General features: G+C 36.5%; 7 non-coding genes across 7 annotated transcripts; 5 read left to right on the top strand and 2 right to left on the bottom strand.

The window, feature by feature from the left end:
* Nucleotides 1–6,175: 6,175 nt before the first annotated feature.
* TRNAM-CAU (transfer RNA methionine (anticodon CAU)) lies at nucleotides 6,176–6,247 on the bottom strand. The gene has a single exon. It is a non-coding gene; the product is annotated as a tRNA-Met (tRNA).
* A 1,095-nt stretch (nucleotides 6,248–7,342) lies between these two features.
* Nucleotides 7,343–7,414, bottom strand: TRNAM-CAU (transfer RNA methionine (anticodon CAU)). The gene has a single exon. It is a non-coding gene; the product is annotated as a tRNA-Met (tRNA).
* Nucleotides 7,415–7,600: 186 nt separating this feature from the next.
* TRNAN-GUU (transfer RNA asparagine (anticodon GUU)) lies at nucleotides 7,601–7,674 on the top strand. Its single transcript has one exon. It is a non-coding gene; the product is annotated as a tRNA-Asn (tRNA).
* A 2,261-nt stretch (nucleotides 7,675–9,935) lies between these two features.
* Nucleotides 9,936–10,009, top strand: TRNAN-GUU (transfer RNA asparagine (anticodon GUU)). The gene has a single exon. It is a non-coding gene; the product is annotated as a tRNA-Asn (tRNA).
* Nucleotides 10,010–12,269: 2,260 nt separating this feature from the next.
* TRNAN-GUU (transfer RNA asparagine (anticodon GUU)) lies at nucleotides 12,270–12,343 on the top strand. The gene has a single exon. It is a non-coding gene; the product is annotated as a tRNA-Asn (tRNA).
* Nucleotides 12,344–16,924: 4,581 nt separating this feature from the next.
* Nucleotides 16,925–16,998, top strand: TRNAN-GUU (transfer RNA asparagine (anticodon GUU)). The gene has a single exon. It is a non-coding gene; the product is annotated as a tRNA-Asn (tRNA).
* A 4,580-nt stretch (nucleotides 16,999–21,578) lies between these two features.
* On the top strand, nucleotides 21,579–21,652 carry TRNAN-GUU (transfer RNA asparagine (anticodon GUU)). The gene has a single exon. It is a non-coding gene; the product is annotated as a tRNA-Asn (tRNA).
* The last annotated feature ends 1,762 nt before the right edge of the window (nucleotides 21,653–23,414 follow it).

Raw genomic sequence — 23,414 nt, 5'->3', positions numbered from 1 at the left:
GTAAGAAGTTAAGAAAATCTTTCTTTAAGGGTGAAGATGTTTCTCACAAAATCGTTGCCCCAATGCATCATTGAAATTCAAGCTGGAAAGATGATTTTGAAATATCAATTGTACATTTTGCATTGTTCTTCTGGTGACAATGTAGCTTGTTTTTGTCAATTACCATTTCAGTAATAGGGTAAAGAAAATTAAGTGGATTTCTGAAAGAAAACAATGCTGTCAATATACTATTAAAACAAATTAAAATGTTAAAAGTTATTGTACTTTAAGTAAAAATAAAAGAGTCAAAATATCAATCCCAGTTTTGGAAGAATTTAATTAACAAAAAAATAAATGCACATAGCAGAGGATGGTTTCAATCCATCGACCTCTGGGTTATGGGCCCAGCACGCTTCCGCTGCGCCACTCTGCTGCTCATGTTAGTGTCAGAGATCCTGAAGTACTCACTCATCATGTGAAAGTACCAATGTGTTTCTTCGTTGGTCAATGGAAGAAAAATCTTGCAAAACTCTCCAGATTATTGCCTTTTTAAACTTTTTCTAGGAAACTTTCTAGATGAATGCTTTTTAGCCTTTGTCAGTACATGCTTTCGCAAGCTGTCTCTGTGGCGCAATCGGTAAGTGCATTCAGCTGTTAACCTAAAGGTTGGTGGTTCAATCCCACCCAGGGATGTTATTGACCGTGTGATCAAATTTTGGTGATCTTTAAGTAGACAAGTCAAAATTTCAAACCACCTCTTATATTGTAGGGTACCTGGCCTTCTCTGGTGCAATCAGAGTCAGATTTGATTAAGTCATTTTATAAAAAACAGGAAGCACAATTTAGCATGGGGTTGCAGAGAAAAAAAATGATGCAGGCAGAGAAATCCAATTGAGTGATTAATCAGCTCTCCATTTTATGGCTTTATTTTTATGCTAACACATTTGTTCTCTGAAAAGTGTCCACAAAGCCAAGTCTCTGATTAACACCTTTGTAGGAATGGTTTTTCACCTATTACTGATTAAAACTTGCTTCATTGGAAAGGCAGCAAGATGCATCCTCATTACAATGTCCACTGAAATAATACAGGTTGACACCAGGAAACATAAACCTCACTGCATCCTTGCTGCTTTCTCAAGTGGGAATCTGTTTAATGTGAAAACCAGGTGATATCTAATCAGCACAGAGGTAAGAAGTTAAGAAAATCTTTATTTAAGGGTGAAGATGTTTCTCACAAAATCGTTGCCCCAATGCATCATTGAAATTCAAGCTGGAAAGATGATTTTGAAATATCAATTGTACATTTTGCATTGCTCTTCTGGTGACAATGTAGCTTGTTTTTGTCAATTACCATTTCAGTAATAGGGTAAAGAAAATTAAGTGGATTTCTGAAAGAAAACAATGCTGTCAATATACTATTAAAACAAATAAAAATGTTAAAAGTTATTGTAATTTAAGTAAAAATAAAAGAGTCAAAATTTCAATCCCAGTTTTGGAAGAATTTAATTAACAAAAAAATAAGTGCACATAGCAGAGGATGGTTTCGATTCATCGACCTCTGGGTTATGGGCCCAGCACGCTTCCGCTGCGCCACTCTGCTGCTCATGTAAGTGTCCGAGATCATGAAGTACTCACTCATCATGTGAAAGTACCAATGTGTTTCTTCATTGGTCAATGGAAGAAAAATCTTGCAAAACTCTCCAGATTATTGCCTTTTTAACCTTTTTCTAGGAAACTTTCTAGATTAATGCTTTTTAGCCTTTGTCAGTACATGCTTTTGCAAGCTGTCTCTGTAGTGCAATCTGTTAGCGCATTCGGCTGTTAACCGAAAGGTTGGTGGTTCAATCCCACCCAGGGACGTAATTGACCGTGTGATCAAATTTTGGTGATCTTTAAGTAGACAAGTCAAAATTTCAAACCACCTCTTATAGTGTAGGGTATCTGGCCTTCTCTGATGCAATCAGAGTCAGATTTGATTAAGTCATTTTATAAAAAACAGGAAGCACAATTTAGCATGGGGTTGCAGAGAAAAAAAATTATGCAGGCAGAGAAATCCAATTGAGTGATTAATCAGCTCTCCATTTGATGGCTTTATTTTTATGCTAACACATTTGCTCTCTGAAAAGTGTCCACAAAGCCAAGTCTCTGATTAATACCTTTGTAGGAATGGTTTTTCACCTATTACTGATTAAAACTTGCTTCATTGGAAAGGCAGCAAGATGCATCCTCATTACAATGTCCACTGAAATAATACAGGTTGACACCAGGAAACATAAACCTCACTGCATCCTTGCTGCTTTCTCAAGTGGGAATCTGTTTAATGTGAAAACCAGGTGATATCTAATCAGCACACAGGTAAGAAGTTAAGAAAATCTTTCTTTAAGGGTGAAGATGTTTCTCACAAAATCGTTGCCCCAATGCATCATTAAAATTCAAGCTGGAAAGATGATTTTGAAATATCAATTGTACATTTTGCATTGTTCTTCTGGTGACAATGTAGCTTGTTTTTGTCAATTACCATTTCAGTAATAGGGTAAAGAAAATTAAGTGGATTTCTGAAAGAAAACAATGCTGTCAATATACTATTAAAACAAATTAAAATGTTAAAAGTTATTGTACTTTAAGTAAAAATAAAAGAGTCAAAATATCAATCCCAGTTTTGGAAGAATTTAATTAACAAAAAAATAAATGCACATAGCAGAGGATGGTTTCAATCCATCGACCTCTGGGTTATGGGCCCAGCACGCTTCCGCTGCGCCACTCTGCTGCTCATGTTAGTGTCAGAGATCCTGAAGTACTCACTCATCATGTGAAAGTACCAATGTGTTTCTTCATTGGTCAATGGAAGAAAAATCTTGCAAAACTCTCCAGATTATTGCCTTTTTAACCTTTTTCTAGGAAACTTTCTAGATGAATGCTTTTTAGCCTTTGTCAGCACATGCTTTCGCAAGCTGTCTCTGTGGCGCAATCGGTAAGTGCATTCAGCTGTTAACCTAAAGGTTGGTGGTTCAATCCCACCCAGGGATGTTATTGACCGTGTGATCAAATTTTGGTGATCTTTAAGTAGACAAGTCAAAATTTCAAACCACCTCTTATATTGTAGGGTACCTGGCCTTCTCTGGTGCAATCAGAGTCAGATTTGATTAAGTCATTTTATAAAAAACAGGAAGCACAATTTAGCATGGGGTTGCAGAGAAAAAAAATGATGCAGGCAGAGAAATCCAATTGAGTGATTAATCAGCTCTCCATTTTATGGCTTTATTTTTATGCTAACACATTTGTTCTCTGAAAAGTGTCCACAAAGCCAAGTCTCTGATTAACACCTTTGTAGGAATGGTTTTTCACCTATTACTGATTAAAACTTGCTTCATTGGAAAGGCAGCAAGATGCATCCTCATTACAATGTCCACTGAAATAATACAGGTTGACACCAGGAAACATAAACCTCACTGCATCCTTGCTGCTTTCTCAAGTGGGAATCTGTTTAATGTGAAAACCAGGTGATATCTAATCAGCACACAGGTAAGAAGTTAAGAAAATCTTTATTTAAGGGTGAAGATGTTTCTCACAAAATCGTTGCCCCAATGCATCATTGAAATTCAAGCTGGAAAGATGATTTTGAAATATCAATTGTACATTTTGCATTGCTCTTCTGGTGACAATGTAGCTTGTTTTTGTCAATTACCATTTCAGTAATAGGGTAAAGAAAATTAAGTGGAATTCTGAAAGAAAACAATGCTGTCAATATACTATTAAAACAAATAAAAATGTTAAAAGTTATTGTAATTTAAGTAAAAATAAAAGAGTCAAAATATCAATCCCAGTTTTGGAAGAATTTAATTAACAAAAAAATAAGTGCACATAGCAGAGGATGGTTTCGATTCATCGACCTCTGGGTTATGGGCCCAGCACGCTTCCGCTGCGCCACTCTGCTGCTCATGTAAGTGTCCGAGATCATGAAGTACTCACTCATCATGTGAAAGTACCAATGTGTTTCTTCATTGGTCAATGGAAGAAAAATCTTGCAAAACTCTCCAGATTATTGCCTTTTTAAACTTTTTCTAGGAAACTTTCTAGATTAATGCTTTTTAGCCTTTGTCAGTACATGCTTTTGCAAGCTGTCATTGTAGTGCAATCTGTTAGCGCATTCGGCTGTTAACCGAAAGGTTGGTGGTTCAATCCCACCCAGGGACGTAATTGACCGTGTGATCAAATTTTGGTGATCTTTAAGTAGACAAGTCAAAATTTCAAACCACCTCTTATAGTGTAGGGTATCTGGCCTTCTCTGATGCAATCAGAGTCAGATTTGATTAAGTCATTTTATAAAAAACAGGAAGCACAATTTAGCATGGGGTTGCAGAGAAAAAAAATTATGCAGGCAGAGAAATCCAATTGAGTGATTAATCAGCTCTCCATTTGATGGCTTTATTTTTATGCTAACACATTTGCTCTCTGAAAAGTGTCCACAAAGCCAAGTCTCTGATTAATACCTTTGTAGGAATGGTTTTTCACCTATTACTGATTAAAACTTGCTTCATTGGAAAGGCAGCAAGATGCATCCTCATTACAATGTCCACTGAAATAATACAGGTTGACACCAGGAAACATAAACCTCACTGCATCCTTGCTGCTTTCTCAAGTGTGAATCTGTTTAATGTGAAAACCAGGTGATATCTAATCAGCACACAGGTAAGAAGTTAAGAAAATCTTTATTTAAGGGTGAAGATGTTTCTCACAAAATCATTGCCCCAATGCATCATTGAAATTCAAGCTGGAAAGATGATTTTGAAATATCAATTGTACATTTTGCATTGCTCTTCTGGTGACAATGTAGCTTGTTTTTGTCAATTACCATTTCAGTAATAGGGTAAAGAAAATTAAGTGGATTTCTGAAAGAAAACAATGCTGTCAATATACTATTAAAACAAATTAAAATGTTAAAAGTTATTGTACTTTAAGTAAAAATAAAAGAGTCAAAATATTAATCCCAGTTTTGGAAGAATTTAATTAACAAAAAAATAAATGCACATAGCAGAGGATGGTTTCAATTCATCGACCTCTGGGTTATGGGCCCAGCACGCTTCCGCTGCGCCACTCTGCTGCTCATGTTAGTGTCAGAGATCCTGAAGTACTCACTCATCATGTGAAAGTACCAATGTGTTTCTTCGTTGGTCAATGGAAGAAAAATCTTGCAAAACTCTCCAGATTATTGCCTTTTTAACCTTTTTCTAGGAAACTTTCTAGATGAATGCTTTTTAGCCTTTGTCAGTACATGCTTTTGCAAGCTGTCTCTGTGGTGCAATCGGTAAGTGCATTCAGCTGTTAACCTAAAGGTTGGTGGTTCAATCCCACCCTGGGATGTTATTGACCGTGTGATCAAATTTTGGTGATCTTTAAGTAGACAAGTCAAAATTTCAAACCACCTCTTATAGTGTAGGGTATCTGGCCTTTTCTGATGCAATCAGAGTCAGATTTGATTAAGTCATTTTATAAAAAACAGGAAGCACAATTTAGCATGGGGTTGCAGAGAAAAAAAATTATGCAGGCAGAGAAATCCAATTGAGTGATTAATCAGCTCTCCATTTTATGGCTTTATTTTTATGCTAACACATTTGCTCTCTGAAAAGTGTCCACAAAGCCAAGTCTCTGATTAACACCTTTGTAGGAATGGTTTTTCACCTATTACTGATTAAAACTTGCTTCATTGGAAAGGCAGCAAGATGCATCTTAATTACAATATCCACTGAAATAATAAAGGTTGACACCAGGAAACATAAACCTCACTGCATCCTTGCTGCTTTCTCAAGTGGGAATCTGTTTAATGTGAAAACCAGGTGATATCTAATCAGCACACAGGTAAGAAGTTAAGAAAATCTTTCTTTAAGGGTGAAGATGTTTCTCACAAAATCGTTGCCCCAATGCATCATTGAAATTCAAGCTGGAAAGATGATTTTGAAATATCAATTGTACATTTTGCATTGCTCTTCTGGTGACAATGTAGCTTGTTTTTGTCAATTACCATTTCAGTAATAGGGTAAAGAAAATTAAGTGGATTTCTGAAAGAAAACAATGCTGTCAATATACTATTAAAACAAATTAAAATGTTAAAAGTTATTGTACTTTAAGTAAAAATAAAAGAGTCAAAATATCAATCCCAGTTTTGGAAGAATTTAATTAACAAAAAAGTAAGTGCACATAGCAGAGGATGGTTTCGATCCATCGACCTCTGGGTTATGGGCCCAGCACGCTTCCGCTGCGCCACTCCGCTGCTCATGTAAGTGTAAGAGATCCTGAAGTACTCACTCATCATGTGAAAGTACCAATGTGTTTCTTCGTTGGTCAATGGAAGAAAAATCTTGCAAAACTCTCCAGATTATTGCCTTTTTAACCTTTTTCTTGGAAACTTTCTAGATGAATGCTTTTTAGCCTTTGTCAGTACATGCTTTTGCAAGCTGTCTCTGTGGTGCAATTGGTTAGCACGTTCGTCTGTTAACCGAAAGGTTGGTGGTTCAATCCCACCCAGGGACGTAATTAACCTTGTGATCAAATTTTGGTGATCTTTAAGTAGACAAGTCAAAATTTCAAACCACCTCTTATAGTGTAGGGTACCTGGCCTTCTCTGATGCAATCAGAGTCAGATTTGATTAAGTCATTTTATAAAAAACAGGAAGCACAATTTAGCATGGGGTTGCAGAGAAAAAAAATTATGCAGGCAGAGAAATCCAATTGAGTGGTTAATCAGCTCTCCATTTTATGGCTTTATTTTTATGCTAACACATTTGCTCTCTGAAAAGTGTCCACAAAGCCAAGTCTCTGATTAACACCTTTGTAGGAATGGTTTTTCACCTATTACTGATTAAAACTTGCTTCATTGGAAAGGCAGCAAGATGCATCCTCATTACAATATCCACTGAAATAATACAGGTTGACACCAGGAAACATAAACCTCACTGCATCCTTGCTGCTTTCTCAAGTGTGAATCTGTTTAATGTGAAAACCAGGTGATATCTAATCAGCACACAGGTAAGAAGTTAAGAAAATCTTTATTTAAGGGTGAAGATGTTTCTCACAAAATCATTGCCCCAATGCATCATTGAAATTCAAGCTGGAAAGATGATTTTGAAATATCAATTGTACATTTTGCATTGCTCTTCTGGTGACAATGTAGCTTGTTTTTGTCAATTACCATTTCAGTAATAGGGTAAAGAAAATTAAGTGGATTTCTGAAAGAAAACAATGCTGTCAATATACTATTAAAACAAATTAAAATGTTAAAAGTTATTGTACTTTAAGTAAAAATAAAAGAGTCAAAATATCAATCCCAGTTTTGGAAGAATTTAATTAACAAAAAAGTAAGTGCACATAGCAGAGGATGGTTTCGATCCATCGACCTCTGGGTTATGGGCCCAGCACGCTTCCGCTGCGCCACTCCGCTGCTCATGTAAGTGTAAGAGATCCTGAAGTACTCACTCATCATGTGAAAGTACCAATGTGTTTCTTCGTTGGTCAATGGAAGAAAAATCTTGCAAAACTCTCCAGATTATTGCCTTTTTAACCTTTTTCTTGGAAACTTTCTAGATGAATGCTTTTTAGCCTTTGTCAGTACATGCTTTTGCAAACTGTCTCTGTGGTGCAATTGGTTAGCACGTTCGGCTGTTAACTGAAAGGTTGGTGGTTCAATCCCACCCAGGGACGTAATTAACCTTGTGATCAAATTTTGGTGATCTTTAAGTAGACAAGTCAAAATTTCAAACCACCTCTTATAGTGTAGGGTACCTGGCCTTCTCTGATGCAATCAGAGTCAGATTTGATTAAGTCATTTTATAAAAAACAGGAAGCACAATTTAGCATGGGGTTGCAGAGAAAAAAAATTATGCAGGCAGAGAAATCCAATTGAGTGATTAATCAGCTCTCCATTTTATGGCTTTATTTTTATGTTAACACATTTGCTCTCTGAAAAGTGTCCACAAAGCCAAGTCTCTGATTAACACCTTTGTAGGAATGGTTTTTCACCTATTACTGATTAAAACTTGCTTCATTGGAAAGGCAGCAAGATGCATCCTCATTGCAATATCCACTGAAATAATACAGGTTGATACCAGGAAACATAAACCTCCCTGCATCTTTGCTGCTTTCTCAAGTGGGAATCTGTTTAATGTGAAAACCAGGTGATATCTAATCAGCACACAGGTAAGAAGTTAAGAAAATCTTTCTTTAAGGGTGAAGATGTTTCTCACAAAATCGTTGCCCCAATGCATCATTGAAATTCAAGCTGGAAAGATGATTTTGAAATATCAATTGTACATTTTGCATTGCTCTTCTGGTGACAATGTAGCTTGTTTTTGTCAATTACCATTTCAGTAATAGGGTAAAGAAAATTAAGTGGATTTCTGAAAGAAAACAATGCTGTCAATATACTATTAAAACAAATTAAAATGTTAAAAGTTATTGTACTTTAAGTTAAAATAAAAGAGTCAAAATATCAATCCCAGTTTTGGAAGAATTTAATTAACAAAAAAATAAGTGCACATAGCAGAGGATGGTTTCGATCCATTGACCTCTGGGTTATGGGCCCAGCACGCTTCCGCTGCACCACTCTGCTGCTCATGTAAGTGTTAGAGATCCTGAAGTATCTCACTCATCATGTGAAAGTACCAATGTGTTTCTTAGTTGGTCAATGGAAGAAAAATCTTGCAAAACTCTCCAGATTATTGCCTTTTTAAACTTTTTCTAGGAAACTTTCTAGATGAATGCTTTTTAGCCTTTGTCAGTACATGCTTTTGCAAGCTGTCTCTGTGGTGCAATTGGTAAGCGCATTCGGCTGTTAACCTAAAGGTTGGTGATTCAATCCCACCCAGGGATGTTATTGACCGTGTGATCAAATTTTGGTGATCTTTAAGTAGACAAGTCAAAATTTCAAACCACCTCTTATAGTGTAGGGTATCTGGCCTTTTCTGATGCAATCAGAGTCAGATTTGATTAAGTCATTTTATAAAAAACAGGAAGCACAATTTAGCATGGGGTTGCAGAGAAAAAAAATGATGCAGGCAGAGAAATCCAATTGAGTGATTAATCAGCTCTCCATTTTATGGCTTTATTTTTATGCTAACACATTTGCTCTCTGAAAAGTGTCCACAAAGCCAAGTCTCTGATTAACACCTTTGTAGGAATGGTTTTTCACCTATTACTGATTAAAACTTGCTTTATTGGAAAGGCAGCAAGATGCATCCTCATTACAATGTCCACTGAAATAATACAGGTTGACACCAGGAAACATAAACCTCACTGCATCCTTGCTGCTTTCTCAAGTGGGAATCTGTTTAATGTGAAAACCAGGTGATATCTAATCAGCACACAGGTAAGAAGTTAAGATAATCTTTCTTTAAGGGTGAAGATGTTTCTCACAAAATCGTTGCCCCAATGCATCATTGAAATTCAAGATGGAAAGATGATTTTGAAATATCAATTGTACATTTTGCATTGCTCTTCTGGTGACAATGTAGCTTGTTTTTATCAATTACCATTTCAGTAATAGGGTAAAGAAAATTAAGTGGATTTCTGAAAGAAAACAATGCTGTCAATATACTATTAAAACAAATTAAAATGTTAAAAGTTATTGTACTTTAAGTAAAAATAAAAGAGTCAAAATATCAATTCCAGTTTTGGAAGAATTTAATTAACAAAAAAATAAGTGCACATAGCAGAGGATGGTTTCGATCCACCGACCTCTCGGTTATGGGCCTGGCACGCTTCCACTGCACCACTCTGCTGCTCAAGTAAGTGTCAGAGATCCTGAAGTACTCACTCATCATGTGAAAGTACCAATGTGTTTCTTCGTTGGTCAATGGAAGAAAAATCTTGCAAAACTCTCCAGATTATTGCCTTTTTAACCTTTTTCTAGGAAACTTTCTAGATGAATGCTTTTTAGCCTTTGTCAGCACGTGCTTTTGCAATCTGTCTCTGTGGCGCAATCGGTTAGCGCATTCGGCTGTTAACCGAAAGGTTGGTGGTTCAATCCCACCCAGGGACGTAATTGACCTTGTGATCAAATTTTGGTGATCTTTAAGTAGACAAGTCAAAATTTCAAACCACCTCTTATAGTGTAGGGTACCTGGCCTTCTCTGATGCAATCAGAGTCAGATTTGATTAAGTCATATTATAAAAAACAGGAAGCACAATTTAGCATGGGGTTGCAGAGAAAAAAAATTATGCAGGCAGAGAAATCCAATTGAGTGATTAATCAGCTCTCCATTTTATTGCTTTATTTTTATGCTAACACATTTGCTCTCTGAAAAGTGTCCACAAAGCCAAGTCTCTGATTAACACCTTTGTAGGAAAGGTTTTTCACCTATTACTGATTAAAACTTGCTTCATTGGAAAGGCAGCAAGATGCATCCTCATTACAATGTCCACTGAAATAATACAGGTTGACACCAGGAAACATAAACCTCACTGCATCCTTGCTGCTTTCTCAAGTGGGAATCTGTTTAATGTGAAAACCAGGTGATATCTAATCAGCACACAGGTAAGAAATTAAGATAATCTTTCTTTAAGGGTGAAGATGTTTCTCACAAAATCGTTGCCCCAATGCATCATTGAAATTCAAGATGGAAAGATGATTTTGAAATATCAATTGTACATTTTGCATTGCTCTTCTGGTGACAATGTAGCTTGTTTTTGTCAATTACCATTTCAGTAATAGGGTAAAGAAAATTAAGTGGATTTCTGAAAGAAAACAATGCTGTCAATATACTATTAAAACAAATTAAAATGTTAAAAGTTATTGTACTTTAAGTAAAAATAAAAGAGTCAAAATATCAATTCCAGTTTTGGAAGAATTTAATTAACAAAAAAATAAGTGCACATAGCAGAGGATGGTTTCGATCCACCGACCTCTCGGTTATGGGCCCAGCACGCTTCCACTGCGCCACTCTGCTGCTCATGTAAGTGTCAGAGATCCTGAAGTACTCAATCATCATGTGAAAGTACCAATGTGTTTCTTCGTTGGTCAATGGAAGAAAAATCTTGCAAAACTCTCCAGATTATTGCCTTTTTAACCTTTTTCTAGGAAACTTTCTAGATGAATGCTTTTTAGCCTTTGTCAGCACATGCTTTTGCAATCTGTTTCTGTGGCGCAATCGGTTAGCGCATTCGGCTGTTAAGCGAAAGGTTGGTGGTTCAATCCCACCCAGGGACGTAATTGACCTTGTGATCAAATTTTGGTGATCTTTAAGTAGACAAGTCAAAATTTCAAACCACCTCTTATAGTGTAGGGTACCTGGCCTTCTCTGATGCAATCAGAGTCAGATTTGATTAAGTCATTTTATAAAAAACAGGAAGCACAATTTAGCATGGGGTTGCAGAGAAAAAAAATGATGCAGGCAGAGAAATCCAATTGAGTGATTAATCAGCTCTCCATTTTATGGCTTTATTTTTATGCTAACACATTTGCTCTCTGAAAAGTGTCCACAAAGCCAAGTCTCTGATTAACACCTTTGTAGGAATGGTTTTTCACCTATTACTGATTAAAACTTGCTTCATTGGAAAGGCAGCAAGATGCATCCTCATTACAATGTCCACTGAAATAATACAGGTTGACACCAGGAAACATAAACCTCACTGCATCCTTGCTGCTTTCTCAAGTGGGAATCTGTTTAATGTGAAAACCAGGTGATATCTAATCAGCACACAGGTAAGAAGTTAAGATACTCTTTCTTTAAGGGTGAAGATGTTTCTCACAAAATCGTTGCCCCAATGCATCATTGAAATTCAAGATGGAAAGATGATTTTGAAATATCAATTGTACATTTTGCATTGCTCTTCTGGTGACAATGTAGCTTGTTTTTGTCAATTACCATTTCAGTAATAGGGTAAAGAAAATTAAGTGGATTTCTGAAAGAAAACAATGCTGTCAATATACTATTAAAACAAATTAAAATGTTAAAAGTTATTGTACTTTAAGTAAAAATAAAAGAGTCAAAATATCAATTCCAGTTTTGGAAGAATTTAATTAACAAAAAAATAAGTGCACATAGCAGAGGATGGTTTCGATCCACCGACCTCTCGGTTATGGGCCCAGCACGCTTCCACTGCGCCACTCTGCTGCTCATGTAAGTGTCAGAGATCCTGAAGTACTCACTCATCATGTGAAAGTACCAATGTGTTTCTTCGTTGGTCAATGGAAGAAAAATCTTGCAAAACTCTCCAGATTATTGCCTTTTTAACCTTTTTCTAGGAAACTTTCTAGATGAATGCTTTTTAGCCTTTGTCAGCACATGCTTTTGCAATCTGTCTCTGTGGCGCAATCGGTTAGCGCATTCGGCTGTTAACCGAAAGGTTGGTGGTTCAATCCCACCCAGGGACGTAATTGACCTTGTGATCAAATTTTGGTGATCTTTAAGTAGACAAGTCAAAATTTCAAACCACCTCTTATAGTGTAGGGTACCTGGCCTTCTCTGATGCAATCAGAGTCAGATTTGATTAAGTCATTTTATAAAAAACAGGAAGCACAATTTAGCATGGGGTTGCAGAGAAAAAAAATGATGCAGGCAGAGAAATCCAATTGAGTGATTAATCAGCTCTCCATTTTATGGCTTTATTTTTATGCTAACACATTTGCTCTCTGAAAAGTGTCCACAAAACCAAGTCTCTGATTAACACCTTTGTAGGAATGGTTTTTCACCTATTACTGATTAAAACTTGCTTCATTGGAAAGGCAGCAAGATGCATCCTCATTACAATGTCCACTGAAATAATACAGGTTGACACCAGGAAACATAAACCTCACTGCATCCTTGCTGCTTTCTCAAGTGGGAATCTGTTTAATGTGAAAACCAGGTGATATCTAATCAGCACACAGGTAAGAAGTTAAGATACTCTTTCTTTAAGGGTGAAGATGTTTCTCACAAAATCGTTGCCCCAATGCATCATTGAAATTCAAGATGGAAAGATGATTTTGAAATATCAATTGTACATTTTGCATTGCTCTTCTGGTGACAATGTAGCTTGTTTTTGTCAATTACCATTTCAGTAATAGGGTAAAGAAAATTAAGTGGATTTCTGAAAGAAAACAATGCTGTCAATATACTATTAAAACAAATTAAAATGTTAAAAGTTATTGTACTTTAAGTAAAAATAAAAGAGTCAAAATATCAATTCCAGTTTTGGAAGAATTTAATTAACCAAAAAATAAGTGCACATAGCAGAGAATGGTTTCGATCCACCGACCTCTGGGTTATGGGCCCAGCACGCTTCCGCTGTGCCACTCTGCTGCTCACATAAGTGTCAGAGATCCTGAAGTACTCACTCATCATGTGAAAGTACCAATGTGTTTCTTCGTTGGTCAATGGAAGAAAAATCTTGCAAAACTCTCCAGATTATTGCCTTTTTAACCTTTTTCTAGGAAACTTTCTAGATGAATGCTTTTTAGCCTTTGTTAGTACATGCTTTTGCAAGTTGTCTCTGTGGTGCAATCGGTAAGCGCATTCATCTGTTAACCGAAAGGCTGGTGGTTCAATACCACCCAGGGACGTAATTGACTTTGTGATCAAATTTTGCTGATCTTTAAGTAGACAAGTCAAAATTTCAAACCACCTCTTATAGTGTTGGGTACCTGGCCTTCTCTGATGCAGTCAGATTTGATTAAGTCATTTTATAAAAAACAGGAAGCACAATTTAGCATAGGGTTGCAGAGAAAAAAAATATGCAGGAAGAGAAATCCAATTGAGTGATTAATCAGCTCTCCATTTTATGGCTTTATTTTTATGCTAACACATTTGCTCTCTGAAAAGTGTCCACAAAGGCAAGTCTCTGATTAACACCTTTGTAGGAATGGTTTTTCACCTATTACTGATTAAAACTTGCTTCATTGGAAAGGCAGCAAGATGCATCCTCATTACAATGTCCAATGAAATAATACAGTTTGACACCAGGAAACATAAACCTCACTGCATCCTTGCTGCTTTCTCAAGTGGGAATCTGTTTAATGTGAAAACCAGGTGATATCTAATCAGCACACAGGTAAGAAGTTAAGAAAATCTTTCTTTAAGGGTGAAGATGTTTCTCACAAAATCGTTGCCCCAATGCATCATTGAAATTCAAGCTGGAAAGATGATTTTGAAATATCAATTGTACATTTTGCATTGCTCTTCTGGTGACAATGTAGCTTGTTTTTGTCAATTACCATTTCAGTAATAGGGTAAAGAAAATTAAGTGGATTTCTGAAAGAAAACAATGCTGTCAATATACTATTAAAACAAATTAAAATGTTAAAAGTTATTGTACTTTAAGTAAAAATAAAAGAGTCAAAATATCAATTCCAGTTTTGGAAGAATTTAATTAACAAAAAAATAAGTGCACATAGCAGAGGATGGTTTCGATCCACCGACCTCTCGGTTATGGGCCCAGCACGCTTCCACTGCGCCACTCTGCTGCTCATGTAAGTGTCAGAGATCCTGAAGTACTCACTCATCATGTGAAAGTACCAATGTGTTTCTTCGTTGGTCAATGGAAGAAAAATCTTGCAAAACTCTCCAGATTATTGCCTTTGTAACCTTTTTCTAGGAAACTTTCTAGATGAATGCTTTTTAGCCTTTGTCAGCACATACTTTTGCAAGCTGTCTCTGTGGCGCTATCGGTTAGCGCATTCGGCTGTTAACCGAAAGGTTGGTGGTTCAATCCCACCCAGGGACGTAATTGACCTTGTGATCAAACTTTGGTGATCTTTAAGTAGACTAGTCAAAATTTCAAACCACCTCTTATAGTGTAGGGTTCCTGGCCTTCTCTGATGCAGTCAGATTTGATTAAGTCATTTTATAAAAAACAGGAAGCACAATTTAGCATGGGGTTGCAGAGAAAAAAAATTATGCAGGCAGAGAAATCCAATTGAGTGATTAATCAGCTCTCCATTTTATGGCTTTATTTTTATGCTAACACATTTGCTCTCTGAAAAGTGTCCACAAAGCCAAGTCTCTGATTAACACCTTTGTAGGAATGGTTTTTCACCTATTACTGATTAAAACTTGCTTCATTGGAAAGGCAGCAAGATGCATCCTCATTACAATGTCCACTGAAATAATACAGGTTGACACCAGGAAACATAAACCTCACTGCATCCTTGCTGCTTTCTCAAGTGGGAATCTGTTTAATGTGAAAACCAGGTGATATCTAATCAGCACACAGGTAAGAAGTTAAGAAAATCTTTCTTTAAGGGTGAAGATGTTTCTCACAAAATCGTTGCCCCAATGCATCATTGAAATTCAAGATGGAAAGATGATTTTGAAATATCAATTGTACATTTTGCATTGCTCTTCTGGTGACAATGTAGCTTGTTTTTGTCAATTACCATTTCAGTAATAGGGTAAAGAAAATTAAGTGGATTTCTGAAAGAAAACAATGCTGTCAATATACTATTAAAACAAATTAAAATGTTAAAAGTTATTGTACTTTAAGTAAAAATAAAAGAGTCAAAATATCAATTCCAGTTTTGGAAGAATTTAATTAACAAAAAAATAAGTGCACATAGCAGAGGATGGTTTCGATCCACCGACCTCTGGGTTATGGGCCCAGCACGCTTCCGCTGCGCCACTCTGCTGCTCACATAAGTGTCAGAGATCCTGAAGTACTCACTCATCATGTGAAAGTACCAATGTGTTTCTTCGTTGGTCAATGGAAGAAAAATCTTGCAAAACTCTCCAGATTATTGCCCTTTTAACCTTTTTCTAGGAAACTTTCTAGATGAATGCTTTTTAGCCTTTGTCAGCACATGCTTTTGCAAGCTGTCTCTGTGGTGCAATCGGTTAGCGCATTCGGCTGTTAACCGAAAGGTTGCTGGTTCAATCCCACCCAGGGACGTAATTGACCTTGTGATCAAATTTTGGTGATCTTTAAGTAGACAAGTCAAAATTTCAAACCACCTGTTATAGTGTAGGGTACCTGGCCTTCTCTGATGCAATCAGAGTCAGATTTGATTAAGTCATTTTATAAAAAACAGGAAGCACAATTTAGCATGGGGTTGCAGAGAAAAAAAATTATGCAGGCAGAGAAATCCAATTGAGTGATTAATCAGCTCTCCATTTTATGGCTTTATTTTTATGCTAACACATTTGCTCTCTGAAAAGTGTCCACAAAGCCAAGTCTCTGATTAACACCTTTGTAGGAATGGTTTTTCACCTATTACTGATTAAAACTTGCTTCATTGGAAAGGCAGCAAGATGCATCCTCATTACAATGTCCACTGAAATAATACAGGTTGACACCAGGAAACATAAACCTCACTGCATCCTTGCTGCTTTCTCAAGTGTGAATCTGTTTAATGTGAAAACCAGGTGATATCTAATCAGCACACAGGTAAGAAGTTAAGAAAATCTTTCTTTAAGGGTGAAGATGTTTCTCACAAAATCGTTGCCCCAATGCATCATTGAAATTCAAGCTGGAAAGATGATTTTGAAATATCAATTGTACATTTTGCATTGCTCTTCTGGTGACAATGTAGCTTGTTTTTGTCAATTACCATTTCAGTAATAGGGTAAAGAAAATTAAGTGGATTTCTGAAAGAAAACAATACTGTCAATATACTATTAAAAAAAATTAAAATGTTAAAAGTTATTGTACTTTAAGTAAAAATAAAATAGTCAAAATATCAATTCCAGTTTTGGAAGAATTTAATTAACAAAAAAATAAGTGCACACAGCAGAGGATGGTTTCGATCCACCGGCCTCTGGGTTATGGGCCCATCACGCTTCCGCTGCGCCACTCTGCTGCTCATGTAAGTGTAAGAGATCCTGAAGTACTCACTCATCATGTGAAAGTACCAATGTGTTTCTTCGTTGGTCAATGGAAGAAAAATCTTGCAAAACTCTCCAGATTATTGCCTTTTTAACCTTTTTCTAGGAAACTTTCTAGATGAATGCTTTTTAGCCTTTGTTAGTACATGCTTTTGCAAGTTGTCTCTGTGGTGCAATCGGTTAGCGCATTCGGCTGTTAACCGAAAGGCTGGTGGTTCAATACCACCCAGGGACGTAATTGACCTTGTGATCAAATTTTGCTGATCTTTAAGTAGACAAGTCAAAATTTCAAACCACCTCTTATAGTGTAGGGTACCTGGCCTTCTCTGATGCAATCAGAGTCAGATTTGATTAAGTCATTTTATAAAAAACAGGAAGCACAATTTAGCATGGGGTTGCAGAGAAAAAAAATATGCAGGCAGAGAAATCCAATTGAGTGATTAATCAGCTCTCCATTTTATGGCTTTATTTTTATGCTAACACATTTGCTCTCTGAAAAGTGTCCACAAAGCCAAGTCTCTGATTAACACCTTTGTTGGAATGGTTTTTCACCTATTACTGATTAAAACTTGCTTCATTGGAAAGGCAGCAAGATGCATCCTCATTACAATGTCCACTGAAATAATACAGGTTGACACCAGGAAACATAAACCTCACTGCATCCTTGCTGCTTTCTCAAGTGGGAATCTGTTTAATGTGAAAACCAGGTGATATCTAATCAGCACACAGGTAAGAAGTTAAGAAAATCTTTCTTTAAGGGTGAAGATGTTTCTCACAAAATCGTTGCCCCAATGCATCATTGAAATTCAAGCTGGAAAGATGATTTTGAAATATCAATTGTACATTTTGCATTGCTCTTCTGGTGACAATGTAGCTTGTTTTTGTCAATTACCATTTCAGTAATAGGGTAAAGAAAATTAAGTGGATTTCTGAAAGAAAACAATGCTGTCAATATACTATTAAAACAAATTAAAATGTTAAAAGTTATTGTACTTTAAGTAAAAATAAAAGAGTCAAAATATCAATTCCAGTTTTGGAAGAATTTAATTAACAAAAAAATAAGTGCTCATAGCAGAGGATGGTTTCGATCCAACGACCTCTGGATTATGGGCCCAGCACGCTTCCGCTGCGCCACTATGCTGCCCACGTAAGTTTCAGACATCCTGAAGTACTCACTCATCATGTGAAAGTACCAATGTGTTTCTTCGTTGGTCAATGGACGAAAAATCTTGCAAAACTCTCCAGATTATTGCCTTTTTAACCTTTTTCTAGGAAACTTTCTAGATGAATGCTTTTTAGCCTTTGTTAGTACATGCTTTTGCAAGTTGTCTCTGTGGTGCAATCGGTTAGCGCATTCGGCTGTTAACCGAAAGGCTGGTGTTTCAATACCACCCAGGGACGTAATTGACCTTGTGATCAAATTTTGCTGATCTTTAAGTAGACAAGTCAAAATTTCAAACCACCTCTTATAGTGTTGGGTACCTGGCCTTCTCTGATGCAGTCAGATTTGATTAAGTCATTTTATAAAAAACAGGAAGCACAATTTAGCATAGGGTTGCAGAGAAAAAAAATATGCAGGAAGAGAAATCCAATTGAGTGATTAATCAGCTCTCCATTTTATGGCTTTATTTTTATGCTAACACATTTGCTCTCTGAAAAGTGTCCACAAAGGCAAGTCTCTGATTAACACCTTTGTAGGAATGGTTTTTCACCTATTACTGATTAAAACTTGCTTCATTGGAAAGGCAGCAAGATGCATCCTCATTACAATGTCCAATGAAATAATACAGTTTGACACCAGGAAACATAAACCTCACTGCATCCTTGCTGCTTTCTCAAGTGGGAATCTGTTTAATGTGAAAACCAGGTGATATCTAATCAGCACACAGGTAAGAAGTTAAGAAAATCTTTCTTTAAGGGTGAAGATGTTTCTCACAAAATCGTTGCCCCAATGCATCATTGAAATTCAAGCTGGAAAGATGATTTTGAAATATCAATTGTACATTTTGCATTGCTCTTCTGGTGACAATGTAGCTTGTTTTTGTCAATTACCATTTCAGTAATAGGGTAAAGAAAATTAAGTGGATTTCTGAAAGAAAACAATGCTGTCAATATACTATTAAAACAAATTAAAATGTTAAAAGTTATTGTACTTTAAGTAAAAATAAAAGAGTCAAAATATCAATTCCAGTTTTGGAAGAATTTAATTAACAAAAAAATAAGTGCACATAGCAGAGGATGGTTTCGATCCACCGACCTCTCGGTTATGGGCCCAGCACGCTTCCACTGCGCCACTCTGCTGCTCATGTAAGTGTCAGAGATCCTGAAGTACTCACTCATCATGTGAAAGTACCAATGTGTTTCTTCGTTGGTCAATGGAAGAAAAATCTTGCAAAACTCTCCAGATTATTGCCTTTGTAACCTTTTTCTAGGAAACTTTCTAGATGAATGCTTTTTAGCCTTTGTCAGCACATACTTTTGCAAGCTGTCTCTGTGGCGCTATCGGTTAGCGCATTCGGCTGTTAACCGAAAGGTTGGTGGTTCAATCCCACCCAGGGACGTAATTGACCTTGTGATCAAACTTTGGTGATCTTTAAGTAGACTAGTCAAAATTTCAAACCACCTCTTATAGTGTAGGGTTCCTGGCCTTCTCTGATGCAGTCAGATTTGATTAAGTCATTTTATAAAAAACAGGAAGCACAATTTAGCATGGGGTTGCAGAGAAAAAAAATTATGCAGGCAGAGAAATCCAATTGAGTGATTAATCAGCTCTCCATTTTATGGCTTTATTTTTATGCTAACACATTTGCTCTCTGAAAAGTGTCCACAAAGCCAAGTCTCTGATTAACACCTTTGTAGGAATGGTTTTTCACCTATTACTGATTAAAACTTGCTTCATTGGAAAGGCAGCAAGATGCATCCTCATTACAATGTCCACTGAAATAATACAGGTTGACACCAGGAAACATAAACCTCACTGCATCCTTGCTGCTTTCTCAAGTGGGAATCTGTTTAATGTGAAAACCAGGTGATATCTAATCAGCACACAGGTAAGAAGTTAAGAAAATCTTTCTTTAAGGGTGAAGATGTTTCTCACAAAATCGTTGCCCCAATGCATCATTGAAATTCAAGATGGAAAGATGATTTTGAAATATCAATTGTACATTTTGCATTGCTCTTCTGGTGACAATGTAGCTTGTTTTTGTCAATTACCATTTCAGTAATAGGGTAAAGAAAATTAAGTGGATTTCTGAAAGAAAACAATGCTGTCAATATACTATTAAAACAAATTAAAATGTTAAAAGTTATTGTACTTTAAGTAAAAATAAAAGAGTCAAAATATCAATTCCAGTTTTGGAAGAATTTAATTAACAAAAAAATAAGTGCACATAGCAGAGGATGGTTTCGATCCACCGACCTCTGGGTTATGGGCCCAGCACGCTTCCGCTGCGCCACTCTGCTGCTCACATAAGTGTCAGAGATCCTGAAGTACTCACTCATCATGTGAAAGTACCAATGTGTTTCTTCGTTGGTCAATGGAAGAAAAATCTTGCAAAACTCTCCAGATTATTGCCCTTTTAACCTTTTTCTAGGAAACTTTCTAGATGAATGCTTTTTAGCCTTTGTCAGCACATGCTTTTGCAAGCTGTCTCTGTGGTGCAATCGGTTAGCGCATTCGGCTGTTAACCGAAAGGTTGCTGGTTCAATCCCACCCAGGGACGTAATTGACCTTGTGATCAAATTTTGGTGATCTTTAAGTAGACAAGTCAAAATTTCAAACCACCTGTTATAGTGTAGGGTACCTGGCCTTCTCTGATGCAATCAGAGTCAGATTTGATTAAGTCATTTTATAAAAAACAGGAAGCACAATTTAGCATGGGGTTGCAGAGAAAAAAAATTATGCAGGCAGAGAAATCCAATTGAGTGATTAATCAGCTCTCCATTTTATGGCTTTATTTTTATGCTAACACATTTGCTCTCTGAAAAGTGTCCACAAAGCCAAGTCTCTGATTAACACCTTTGTAGGAATGGTTTTTCACCTATTACTGATTAAAACTTGCTTCATTGGAAAGGCAGCAAGATGCATCCTCATTACAATGTCCACTGAAATAATACAGGTTGACACCAGGAAACATAAACCTCACTGCATCCTTGCTGCTTTCTCAAGTGTGAATCTGTTTAATGTGAAAACCAGGTGATATCTAATCAGCACACAGGTAAGAAGTTAAGAAAATCTTTCTTTAAGGGTGAAGATGTTTCTCACAAAATCGTTGCCCCAATGCATCATTGAAATTCAAGCTGGAAAGATGATTTTGAAATATCAATTGTACATTTTGCATTGCTCTTCTGGTGACAATGTAGCTTGTTTTTGTCAATTACCATTTCAGTAATAGGGTAAAGAAAATTAAGTGGATTTCTGAAAGAAAACAATACTGTCAATATACTATTAAAAAAAATTAAAATGTTAAAAGTTATTGTACTTTAAGTAAAAATAAAATAGTCAAAATATCAATTCCAGTTTTGGAAGAATTTAATTAACAAAAAAATAAGTGCACACAGCAGAGGATGGTTTCGATCCACCGGCCTCTGGGTTATGGGCCCATCACGCTTCCGCTGCGCCACTCTGCTGCTCATGTAAGTGTAAGAGATCCTGAAGTACTCACTCATCATGTGAAAGTACCAATGTGTTTCTTCGTTGGTCAATGGAAGAAAAATCTTGCAAAACTCTCCAGATTATTGCCTTTTTAACCTTTTTCTAGGAAACTTTCTAGATGAATGCTTTTTAGCCTTTGTTAGTACATGCTTTTGCAAGTTGTCTCTGTGGTGCAATCGGTTAGCGCATTCGGCTGTTAACCGAAAGGCTGGTGGTTCAATACCACCCAGGGACGTAATTGACCTTGTGATCAAATTTTGCTGATCTTTAAGTAGACAAGTCAAAATTTCAAACCACCTCTTATAGTGTAGGGTACCTGGCCTTCTCTGATGCAATCAGAGTCAGATTTGATTAAGTCATTTTATAAAAAACAGGAAGCACAATTTAGCATGGGGTTGCAGAGAAAAAAAATATGCAGGCAGAGAAATCCAATTGAGTGATTAATCAGCTCTCCATTTTATGGCTTTATTTTTATGCTAACACATTTGCTCTCTGAAAAGTGTCCACAAAGCCAAGTCTCTGATTAACACCTTTGTTGGAATGGTTTTTCACCTATTACTGATTAAAACTTGCTTCATTGGAAAGGCAGCAAGATGCATCCTCATTACAATGTCCACTGAAATAATACAGGTTGACACCAGGAAACATAAACCTCACTGCATCCTTGCTGCTTTCTCAAGTGGGAATCTGTTTAATGTGAAAACCAGGTGATATCTAATCAGCACACAGGTAAGAAGTTAAGAAAATCTTTCTTTAAGGGTGAAGATGTTTCTCACAAAATCGTTGCCCCAATGCATCATTGAAATTCAAGCTGGAAAGATGATTTTGAAATATCAATTGTACATTTTGCATTGCTCTTCTGGTGACAATGTAGCTTGTTTTTGTCAATTACCATTTCAGTAATAGGGTAAAGAAAATTAAGTGGATTTCTGAAAGAAAACAATGCTGTCAATATACTATTAAAACAAATTAAAATGTTAAAAGTTATTGTACTTTAAGTAAAAATAAAAGAGTCAAAATATCAATTCCAGTTTTGGAAGAATTTAATTAACAAAAAAATAAGTGCTCATAGCAGAGGATGGTTTCGATCCAACGACCTCTGGATTATGGGCCCAGCACGCTTCCGCTGCGCCACTATGCTGCCCACGTAAGTTTCAGACATCCTGAAGTACTCACTCATCATGTGAAAGTACCAATGTGTTTCTTCGTTGGTCAATGGACGAAAAATCTTGCAAAACTCTCCAGATTATTGCCTTTTTAACCTTTTTCTAGGAAACTTTCTAGATGAATGCTTTTTAGCCTTTGTTAGTACATGCTTTTGCAAGTTGTCTCTGTGGTGCAATCGGTTAGCGCATTCGGCTGTTAACCGAAAGGCTGGTGTTTCAATACCACCCAGGGACGTAATTGACCTTGTGATCAAATTTTGCTGATCTTTAAGTAGACAAGTCAAAATTTCAAACCACCTCTTATAGTGTAGGGTACCTGGCCTTCTCTGATGCAATCAGAGTCAGATTTGATTAAGTCATTTTATAAAAACAGGAAGCACAATTTAGCATGGGGTTGCAGAGAAAAAAAATATGCAGGCAGAGAAATCCAATTGAGTGATTAATCAGCTCTCCATTTTATGGCTTTATTTTTATGCTAACACATTTGCTCTCTGAAAAGTGTCCACAAAGGCAAGTCTCTGATTAACACCTTTGTAGGAATGGTTTTTCACCTATTACTGATTAAAACTTGCTTCATTGGAAAGGCAGCAAGATGCATCCTCATTACAATGTCCACTGAAATAATACAGTTTGACACCAGGAAACATAAACCTCACTGCATCCTTGCTGCTTTCTCAAGTGTGAATCTGTTTAATGTGAAAACCAGGTGATATCTAATCAGCACACAGGTAAGAAGTAAAGAAAATCTTTCTTTAAGGGTGAAGATGTTTCTCACAAAATCGTTGCCCCAATGCATCATTGAAATTCAAGCTGGAAAGATGATTTTGAAAT

Source organism: Pseudophryne corroboree, chromosome 4 (assembly GCF_028390025.1).
Source record: "Pseudophryne corroboree isolate aPseCor3 chromosome 4, aPseCor3.hap2, whole genome shotgun sequence".
Taxonomy (NCBI): Eukaryota; Metazoa; Chordata; class Amphibia; order Anura; family Myobatrachidae; genus Pseudophryne; species Pseudophryne corroboree.
The sequence above is the reverse complement of the archived record's forward strand: the minus strand, read 5'-3'. Positions and strand labels throughout refer to the sequence as shown.